Source organism: Pararge aegeria, chromosome 21, assembly GCF_905163445.1.
Source record: "Pararge aegeria chromosome 21, ilParAegt1.1, whole genome shotgun sequence".
Taxonomy (NCBI): domain Eukaryota; kingdom Metazoa; phylum Arthropoda; class Insecta; order Lepidoptera; family Nymphalidae; genus Pararge; species Pararge aegeria.
In genome coordinates this window covers 13,479,047-13,490,960 of record NC_053200.1, presented here as the reverse complement: position 1 = coordinate 13,490,960, position 11,914 = coordinate 13,479,047, and positions in this window count along the sequence as shown.

Here is an 11,914-nt window from a genome sequence, read left to right as displayed (position 1 = left end):
TTGCATCCTGGATAAGTTTTATAACTTGTAATGTAGCGTTATCTGCAAGATTGACACGGACTTCAACACGGATGAAGTCGCGGGCTAAAGCTAGCAAATAATAAGGACAAGTCATCAAAAATAGAGTCTACTTAACCAAAGTAATCCTTGTAAGCCCTCGTACCTACTTGTACAAACTACCTACTTGGAATTAAAAGGGACAGAGCCCTCAGAGAAGTTACTCTTATCTATTGCATTGCTCTAATAGTGTAGTTATACGCACTTATGATCACTTAGTACATGCATAAAGTCATTGCCTACCCTATTGTGTTATTATCCGTTTCATAGGGTTCCAAACCTCTGTAATGGATTAATGGAACTCTTACGGAATCATGCCTGTCTGTTAAGGCACTATTTTAAAGCCACGGCTTGAGGTATCAAGTTGAAGCTTAAATGTGGATACTACAGTCAAAAGTGGGGATTATAAAAATCAAATCGGAGCAGCTAGATTTAACTATGTCAAACGAGTTTTGTTCGAAATGAATAAATAGTAAGTTAATTCATTTAGTTTATGAATTTATTAGTTTTTGTTTATTTTTGAACCTTTTTTTTTTATTTTTTCTACAATAATTTTACACCTTTTTTTACTTTTTGCATCCTTTTTTTTGGAACTGTTAAATGTGTACTGATTGTGTTCGTTTCATTTAGGTTTAAACATTTATTCCCAAAAGAAACAGTTTCACTTAATGAGAAATTAAAAAATTAAAATAAAGAAGTGGTAATATATTATCTAGTTTAGTGTGATACAAAAACAAAACAAACACATAAGGTGGCGCGTTTATAAAAAAATTGAAGAATGCTTTTTTAACAATGAACTACTCAGTATCTACACATGGAGTAATTCATATGGACTATGTGTTAATCCCAATAAGTCACAAGTAATTATTATTGGCAGCCGTCAGCAATTAGCAAAAGTTAATTTCAGCACTCTTCCTTCTGTTCGCTTTAACTCTACTGAATTGGTTCTTAGCACTACAGTAAAGAATCTCGGCCTGCTTATGGATACCACGCTATCCTGGTCCCCTTAAGTAAAGTTTTTGCTTCGATTGGTTATTTAAAACGTTGGAAAAATTTCCCTCCAGTTAAAACGAAAATTTCTCTTGCACAATCTCTTCTTCTTCCGTTACTTGACTACGCTGACTCATGCTATCCTGATCTTACTGAAGAACTGCTGAACAAACTCGAGCGCCTACAAAATTTATGTATCCGGTTTGTTTTTGGACTGCGTAAATTTGACCACATTTCGGAGTACAGGGTTAGACTTAAATGGCTGCCGATCAGATTGCGTCGTGAACTTTTTTCTTCTCTCATTCTTGTACTCTATCCTAAATAATTCAGTTACACCCTCGTACCTTAAATACCGTTTTCACTATATTTCTAATTCTGCTTCACATACTGACCTCCGATCTCGGCACGATAACCGTCTGGTACTCCCATTTTGCAAAACCAAGTTCTTCGGTAACTCTTCCACTTTTAAGGCTGTTGTTCTTTGGAATAATTTGCATGCTGACATCCGTAAAAGTCAATCCCTTCCCATATTTAAATGTCTGTCTTTGAGTGAAGTAATTTAAAAAAATATCGTAATTAATGTGTATGTCTATTTATTGCCGAATATATATGTATATTATATGTAGTATAATTGCACTATCCCGCTCTCTTGCAGCTTTTCCTTCTGCCAGAGGTTGCCTGTAAGAGATTGCTTGCAGCAATAAGGCCGCCTTTGCATGCCTACAATTCATGTTGTTGTTTATTCTATATTTTATGTATATTCTGATGTTCGTGTGCAATAAAGTATTTCTTCTTCTTCTTGTTTTTAAATGATTTAAAAGATATCTTGCAAAAATCTCTTTGGGTAGACTATTGTATAGTAGTGCTCCCTCAACCTGTATAGTTTTACTGCCATACTTAGTTCTAGTCTTGGGTAATCTTAATTGTTTTGGTAATGTTGTGGTAATCTAATTTGTTCTTTTTTACAATTTTTTATAAAAATTTCTAACTCTTAGTTATAATAATAACGCAACGGGCGACGCGGTTGTTTGAAAATCAGCTCTGAGCATTTTTACCAATGCACAGCATAAGGCTGAGTTTGCGGCCATTACCATATTGTTAATAATAAATTGGTAAAATTTTAAAAATTTTAAAATATAAAAATGTTGAGAGTTAATTTCTAATTGGGTTGCTGAAACGCCAATCATCTTACCAACTTTGACTAGCATTTGAACAACCTATGTAATCATTTTTTTTTTAACTAATCAACAAATCGGTTAACAACAAACGACTCTTTAGACTCTTATTTGTTACCACCTTCTGACATTAAAAACCATTAAAGAAGCAACCTGGTCAATAATTTACTCCCAAGCATTTTTATCGTTGACGTAGTCTTTAATACTATACTAGGACTTTTCTATAAGCTTATGTTTAATACAAACTTTGAACATTTAACCCCTATGACTAGCCTGCTTCGCTGTCGTTTGATCAATTGTGACCTTCAGAAACTCGGGATACTTTATTGAAATGTAATTAATTATCTGTACAAATGTAATTAAAGAATAATAAATAAATTGTATTATACTGAAAAGCTATTTTATCTACGTACTTACCTATAAAGCACTTCTTTCATAATATACTTACCTAATATCTACCTATATAAAAAATGTTTAATTATTTACCCACTTTATAAAATTACTGCAACAAAAGTAAACTTCTTCTGAGGATGCTCCGGTGTCGGAGCGAAACGTGCTAAGAGAGTGCATTGCCAAAGATTTATTTGGTGTGGAGTATAAAGATTGAAGAAATTATAAATTACACCGTACAGATTCTCCTGCTTTATAGATCCTGCTGCTAATTAAGCTACCATTTCATTGTATTTCATTGTAGAGCTTTTTGTGATGACTCGACCGGGAAAATAAGTACTACCGCCTTGCTATTTCTGTCCTATTGGTGTATTGTTGTGGGGAAAAGCTGCAGATATTGAAAGTATATTTATACTATAGAAAAGAGCTAGCTGTACGATCAATAAAAAAACTTGGATCACGCGAATCGCTTCGTGAAAAATTTAAACGAATAGGTATTCTTACAGTAGCTTCGCAATATATTTATAATAATATAGTCTTTGTGAGACAAAATATTACTATTTATAAACAAAAAGCTGAAATTAACAATCGACTTACCAGAAACGGACGTAAATTAGTGATATCTGCATATCGTCTGCGAAAGGTGCAGAACTCCTTTGTGGGGTTGAGTATACGCTTTTACATATTGATTCCTAAGGAAATTCTTGACCTACCAATGCATACATTTAAAAAATGTGTAAAAACGCATCTAGTACAGCGAGGTTACTATACATTTGATGAATTCCTCATTGACAAGGTAGATTGGAAGCAGCCAGCCTCGCTCTCATCTCCCGCAAGATAGAAAAATGATTGTAAATGTTGATGTTGGAAAAGAGCAACTACTGAGTTTCTTGCCGGCTCTTCTCGGTAGAATCTGCTTTCCGAACCGGTGGTAGAGTCACTACAAACATACATACTTGACGTTTCAAAAGTGTTTATAAAGTAGGTCTACTTGAAATAAATGAATTAAAATTTGAATTTGAAATTAATTTAAATTTGAATTTCAATTAAAAGCACCACCAACAGAATCACATGTTATATATTGACATATGGTAAAAGCTTAAGGTATTAGAAACACATATGATTCAACTTATAGGTAGCTACAACATGCTTAATAACTAAGTATTCAAGTCTAAACTAAATGAAGATGGACACTAAAACACGAAAAGAAAATGTAAAAAAGAAAAGAAATGAAAGATGGGTAAAAGACGGACGCCTGGCCGATGTGATACATCGGATCAGTTATATAAACGTAAGTTATATGCATAAAAGAACAGATTGCAACAGGAATCAGATATGGCATAAAGAAAAAATAAAGCCTTACAATCATAGTGTGATTTTGCTACCTTTGTAAGAGGCGGACAGACATATTTTATTATTAAAAATAGTTTTTTAAGTAGAACACAGGCTATCCTCACATGTGTAACTTAGAAAACGATACTATATACACTATATATACTACGACCTATGGACTACGTATATTATATAGAGTCACCAGGAGATGTATCCCCACGCCAACTATCAGGTTTACCTTCGCCTCTAGATGTTTCAAAAGAGAAACTAGATATACAAAATTATACAAAGGGATTACAAAAGCAAACTAATTCTATATTAATTACTTTAAAAAAAAGGGACAGTATTAATGGACTAAACAAACACGACACTATAAAATATTTGTATGATCTGCTTAATCTGGGGATAAAAGAGTGGCGACCAAAATCAGTTCTACAAAATCGGTGAGTGAAAAGTGAAACAGGGTAGCTCGGTGTTAACTTTGGAACTCTAAAAGAGATTTGGCCCAACAACTCGAAGTTATTTACATTATGGCAAAATAAGTCTGAATTGAAAACAGATGGCGGGCTGTTAGAATACACTAGAAGGTACGAGTGAAATATCGATTTTTTAATGTTGTTTTCAATAAGTAATATCTTTGTACCAACCAAGTAGTAGCATATTAAATCAATGTTCCAACCTACTTTTCAGGCGTAAATTATGCAGACACTAACCGCCAAGAACTGAAAAGACAAGAAAATGTACACCTACCTTTTTGTTAATTATTTAGGTATTTTTGCTAAGCACCTGTCTGCCTACCTTTTAAAACCTATAGTTTGTTAGTTTACTAAGTACCTTCATTGTAATTCTGTGGCCCTAGTAGAATATGAAATTCAAATGTAAGTAGGTATAAAAAATAAAATGGTACTAAAAGCAGTTAAAAGGGGTTTTTGAAATTATAGATTTTCTTTTGGCACGTAATGAACGTCAGATCAATAAATACTCCTTTTGGTACGTTATGAAACTCAAATCAAAAGTACTTCTTTTGGCATGTTATGATAATCAAATCCATTTGTTCTTCTTCAGGTATGTTATGAAACTCAAATCAATAGGTTCTTCTTTAGGTACGTTATGCAACTCAGATCAGGTTTTTGGGAACGTTATGATAACTAGATCAATAGCTATTTTTTTTGTATCTATAATAGACTAGCGCTTGACCATAATCTCACCTGATGGAAAGTGTAGATGTGGCCTAAGATGGGACGAGCTTGCCTAGAAGATGCCTATTTACTCTTGTTTTAAAGATACCCACGTTGTAAGAATTAGGAAACACGGAACTCTGAAGGGTGTTCCAAACCCCAGCTATGCGCTATAAGAAAAGAAGATGCAAATCTCTTCGTGCGAGTTTTTGGGATATTAACAACATAGGGGTGAAAACCCGCCCGCTGCCTTGAAGACGATGGTAGAATGGTGAGGAGGGGACGAGATCGAATGGATCCTCAGCACACTCTCCAAAGTATATCCTAGAAAACACCGACACTGACACACAGGCTAGCTACCTAACGGCGATGATCAGGACTTTGGAGTTCAGCCCAAAGTGTATTCTCCTATAAGTCTCCTGCACGGCGATCCACAGCATCCAGGACGGCCAACTGGTACTTAGCGAAAATTTGCGAAACCATCATAAAGATGACTGCAATACTCCATGCACGACCAGGTTTTTCTTTTCGCATGTTCACAAAATGAGTCTCTTTTCTGCACGCTTTGAAAATTTGCTCTAGGTTATTATCAAGTTCCGATCTAAAGGTTAATTCTTTCGGTCTATTATGAAAAATCAGATCAAAATAATTTATTCTGAAAGAAGCGCATGCAACACAGCATGAAGTTCTCTAATAAGATTTGTTTTCAATATTATGATGATTTTTCTATAGTTTTTCTTTTAAAGGTTTATGTGATTAAAATGTGATTGTAACTTTATCCCTTCGTATCGATAGATGGCGTTTATTCGACCAACAAAAACGTTCCCAAGATGAACGTTTCATTAAAAAATTTGAAATAAAAATATCAAATGAAATATATCAAAATATATCAAAAACCAAAACAACAACTTTGTTTGAAGAACACATGTTGTGCCAAACCCATCGTCATCATCATCATATCAACCATGTTTCAGAGTTGTAAGTCATCACTGGCAAGACGCTCTGATCAAAGACAATCTGGCAGTCTTCAAGCACGATATAGCTCTCACCATCATCATATCAAACTATTACCGGCCCACTACAGGGCACGGGTCTCCTCCCACAACGAAAAGTGCTTAAGGCCGTAATCCAACACGCTGGTTCAGTGAGGATTGGTGGAATCCACACACCTTTGAGAACACTAACCGCTCCCACGTAGCACAAAATAGGGCAAAAAGAAAAAACTCGGGGTAAGCTTTGAAAGCATTTTTAAAGCAGAGCACATTTTTTTTAATTATTTGACAGTTTTTGAAATTAGCTCTGCTTTCAAACGTATTTTGTACTATATCAACTATTTTTTTCGAAAAACCGAGAACTTCTCTGTAATTTCAGTCTCGCAAAAGTAACTATTATTAATCAATTATTAAATCGTTACATGATGTTATTAAAAAGTGGAGGAAGTAATAAAAAAACATCATTATCCTAGTCAATCGAGCCATGCCCACATTTATTTCCCTCAAAGGTTCGCAAAGAAGAAAGAGGTTTATTTCTTGTGGATACCCGTGTTACTGACCTAACTCGATAGATGGCGTTTTGAATACATAACGAATGGTAATTTTGGGACAGTTGTTTTTGTTTACCTCGCAAAGTCTTACTTTGAGGCAGATTTCTAGTTTTTAAGTGGCTCTGGCGTTTGTTTGATTGCTACCCCTTTACCCACTACTGGAAAATGTTTGTGTGATGTTTATGTATATTATTCACAAAACTATTCATCAGTCATCTTAGTACCCGTAACACAAGCTACGCTTACTTTGGAGCTAGATGGCGACGTGTGTATTGTGGTAGTATATTTATTATTATTTTTTTTATAATTTCAACTACTTATTGACGTCTACTGCTGGTCATAGTATTTTGTAGGGAGTTCCAAAATCCAAGGCCCTGGGATGCTTGTTTCCAGCGGCTTGCAGCGAATCTAATAGTATTATTATTGAATTTTTGTTTCTTTTACTATTATTATATAAGAAATATTTAACTCAATGATTTAATTTAATAATTAATAATTTTAATGTTAAAACTGTACCCCGACGGGGTTTTCATGTTAATGATAGATTGCAAAATAAATAAATAAATAATAGTATTATTAATTATAATACGCGACATGGTGATTACGTATCTCACAACGCTTGCGACTGGCGCGAGCGTTGTGAGATACGTAATACGGGCGTTTTCTTTATTCCCATAGTGAAAAGGCAGAGGTATATCTCCGTACTGCCATCACTATTGCATAAAAAAAAAATACAAAACTGACGTTTGACAGCAAAAATTGCAAGATCCTTTCCAGTATTTTATTTGAAACACCGAATATAGCAAAATACAAAATCTTACCTTATGACGTAGTGTAAGCAGGTAGCTTTATACAAAATTACAACAAAATTCGTTCAGATCCCTTTCATCATCTTGATCACATAGACCCATTACCCACTACAGAGCACGGGTCTCCTCCCACAATGAGAAGGGGTTAAGACCGTAGTCCACCACGCAGGCCCAGTGCAGATTGCTGGACTTCACAAACCTTTGAGAACAATGTGGGGGAACTCTCAGGTATGCAGATTTCCTCGTGATGTTTTCTTTCATCGTTGAAGCAAGTAAAATTTTAATTGCTTGAAACGCACATAACTAAGAAAGGTTAAAGGTGCGTGCTGGAATTCAAAGTCCTACCTGGGCTATCACCGCTTCACCTTAAGCACCTATATGATGGAAATTTGGGTGGATTCTATTATCCTACTATTTTTATATCTGTCGAACTAAATCCAAGATCCACACAGTGTAATCGAGGGCAGAAGCAATAGTTAACAATAAATTAAACGACTTCCTCAATAAAAAAAAACTAACGTTTTACCGAAAACCACAATAAAAGCGGCACGCAGTACGGTTTTCGTGCGGTGTAAAAAACAAAGCCTACCCTCGCGCCGCACCAGGCCATTAATACGTAGCAGTCGGAACTCAAAAGCTATGCCCACTCCGACCCCCGTCATTTTTCGCCACAATAGCTAGCAATACATTCCGTGACTTGGCAGAACTTGAGAACTGCCCCCTCGCGATCAATACGTGCGCACAACGCCATCTAGCAGGCATCGCGCAGCCAAATTACAGTTTAATAGTTCATTAGATCAGACAAAAATGGCGGGGACACACAGTTTAAATTCGGAACACGCTATCGATTCGCGGTTCGCCTCGATTGGCAAAAATGGCGACCAGATTTTAAATGGTTGTTAAAACCTGCCGCCAGGCTGTTGCTAAATTTCGTAATCTACTTTACGGTTATTCGCAATGACCGTTAAATGGAAACTACGCGCAAAATTTCGTTTTGTGACGTTAATGGGGTATGCCCAATTTCGTTCATGCCTTTGCGCCTTAATTAAATCATTGCTAAAATGTCGGAAATATTCTGTGAATTGCATTTATTGAAAATAAAAACTATACTTTTCCATAGTTTGAATTTTGTATGTTCCTTTGCGTCTTAGAAATATCGAAAATATTCTCTGAATTGCATTTAATAAAATTGCAACGTATTTATCAAAGGTTTGTAGAATTTAGATGCTACAATATTTTTCAAGTATTTCAAGGTTCTGTTTTGCAATACCAGGTATTATATAGATTATTGTTAATTATAGACATTTGCGGAATTGAATCACACAGGTTATAGATAAATAAGACTTAGTATTTTAAAAAACATAATATACTATTCATTATTATATAAATGAGGTTTCACTGTGAAAAAAAATGTTAATCTAGACCATAAATATTTTCTTAGTTCTGACTAAATGGTTATCCACCATTAAGGAAATATTTCTCGGATAAAAAAAATCAAAGTTACCTCTACCACTTGAATAATTGTTTACTTTATTAAAATTTGAGATAGAATACAAATTACGATATGTTTTATTACGTAACTAGCTGTTTTAGGTTTTTTTTTTGCAAATCCCGTAGAAACCGTTTGTGTTCCTGGTATAAAAGTATTACTTTCAACTAACGCTAGAAGAGAATAGAATATAATTTTATTGTTCACTGTTTACACATAGAAAGGCAGTTGACAAGGCCTAGAAAAGTACTCAAAACAGTATACCCACGTACAATTATATGATTAAGTAAGTATAAAATAAAAAATTAATAAAAATCTAAGTCAGTATACACAGTACAATGTAAAATCAGTGTCAAAATATATATAAGTATAAGATTATTAATAATTGAACAAAAGTGAAACAATAAAAAAAAAGAAAAAATCATTAGAGGCAAATAAATTAAAAATAAACAGATCCAGAGAACAGTCTCCACGTCAACTATCATCAAAAAATTCATATGCCAAAAATTTTATTTAATTTTTAGTTAAAGAAATGAGAAACGAACTTTCGCATATATAATATTAGTTATTTATTTATTTATTTTAGCAGCTTTTCATTTTCATGCACCCGTTGGGGTGCAGCTTTAAGCATTAAAATTATTAAAAAATTATCAAAAATTGAATAGCACAGTGCAGGACTTCGACTTCACTTTCGGGGGGCCGAGTTCGAATCCCAGCACGCACGTTCAACTTTTCTAAGTTATGTGCATTTTAAACAATTAAAATATTACTAGCTTCAACGGTGAAGGAAAACGTGAGGAAACCTACATGTCTGAGAGCTCTGCATAATGTTCTCCACCACCAATCCACACTAGGTCAGACTTTAACCCCTTCTCACTGTAGGAGGAGACCCGTGACCTGTTGTGGGTGTGTGTAATAGGTTGATATGATGATGATGATGAAATATTGAATAAATTAGTTATAAAAATGAAGAGATAATATAATGAAGAGATTTCTTAAGATGTCTCTCAATAAGTTCAAAGTTTATATAAAACGTAAGCTTATAGAAAAGTCCTTTTATAATATTAATGGTTACATGATAAAAAAGCTTGGTTATGAATTGCAAGCTAAACATTAACTCGACTGTGAGATGGTGATAACAAAAAAAACTTGGCTAAGTTTGTGTGGGTTCTTCTTAGATCAGGGCGCGTTTGAAACCTTTAGTTTTAATTTAACGAATGCAATTATCACCATCAATCACCTAACATTAGTGTTAAAATGTTAAATGATAAGGTCTATATGAATAAAACATTTTTGAATTTGAAATTGGATCTAATAATAATAGAAGAAAAAAAAACACAAATTTGTATCCTATATGTAGACCCAGAATATCAGCTACCGCTATACCGAATTTTAACTACTGAACTGAAATCCATTTAGTAGTTTTCACGTGATGCCCGGACAGACAGACAAACAGACAAAAATTAAATAAAAATCTGTGTTGGACTTAGTATCGATTATAAGTACAGAAATCTTCCAGTTACAGTTTTATTATAAGTATAGATAAGTATTAGTGCATTAATAACATCACCAGAAAAAACTACATAATAAATTTACGAACTTCACTTTTCGAAGATTAGTATGCAGTCCTATTACAGTTTCATGATAAAAGTATCTTCTTGCAGACTTTTCAGATACTAAATTATTTAGCGACCCTTTATCGAGTGGCCCAATATTGACCCAGACGACTTTATTTTGAGAGTTCACAGTCTCGGAAATCTGAATGTCTACTTTTAAAGATATTTAACCTTTCGCCATTCCCAAAACGAAGTAGGCTACAGGTTATAAGTGGACTAATACTGACCTCTTAACTTGAACTTAATCTATTTCCTTAACCTATTTACTTTATTTATACAGCACTGACGTGGATATCATATAGTGGTGATAGCTATAGCTGGTTAGAGCCGAGGGTCGAGTTCGGAGAAGCTGAAGGGGGAAAAGTTATGTGATTTTTTAAATTTCACTTGCTTTAACGGTGAAGAAAACATTGTAATGAAACCTGCCAACCTAGAGAGTTCTCCATTGTGTTCTCAAACACGTGTGAAGTCTACTTATTTAGGCTAAAGTTTTTTTTGTATAATAACTAGCGGACCCTCGCGACTTTGCCCGCGTATGAGTCAATCGAGAAGCTTGAATAGATCTGATGCTAACAAAATAATCATCGCATCCTAGCTTTGTACCTACTATTATTTTATGATGTATGCTGAGTTAGTACGTTGTCATTATTATAGTTGATACATACATTCATACATACATACATACATCCATCCATACATCCATCCTCACAAACTTTCGCATTTTTAAGTAGGATGGTTAGCATGCATTCGATCGTTGTCCCAAATGCCTTGCGACTTGCTGTTAGTTGTGAAGAGTTATGTCCTTTATTTCCGACAATATTTATCAGATCTTCATTAAAATAAGACAATGCATGCTTGATAGTATACGCTTTCAAATAACAACAAGAATTTTTAAAATCGGTTCATATTTAACAGAGCTATGAAGTGAAATTGATAAAAACTTTCATCCCATTTCCCAGAGAAAACTTATTGTTTATCGGGATGAAAAGTATCCTATATGTTGACCCGATACATTACCTACCACTTTAACAAATTTTATTTAAACCCGTTCAGTAGTTTTCACGTGATGCCCGGACAGACAGACAGAGAGACAAAAATAAAATAAAAATCTGTTTTGGACGCATCCCCCGGTCTAAATTTTCAAAATATATTAAATGTATCTTCCAGTTACAGTTTTTTTATAAGTATAGATAGCTGACATTAAGAAATTCATCAAATGTGTATTCACCCTCGCTGTCTTGGATTATAATAATTTATTTATTTGCATTAAACATGGTACATAATATTTGTAGTAAATAAAAATAAAATTGGTCCAAATAGGCAGGAGACAAAAAT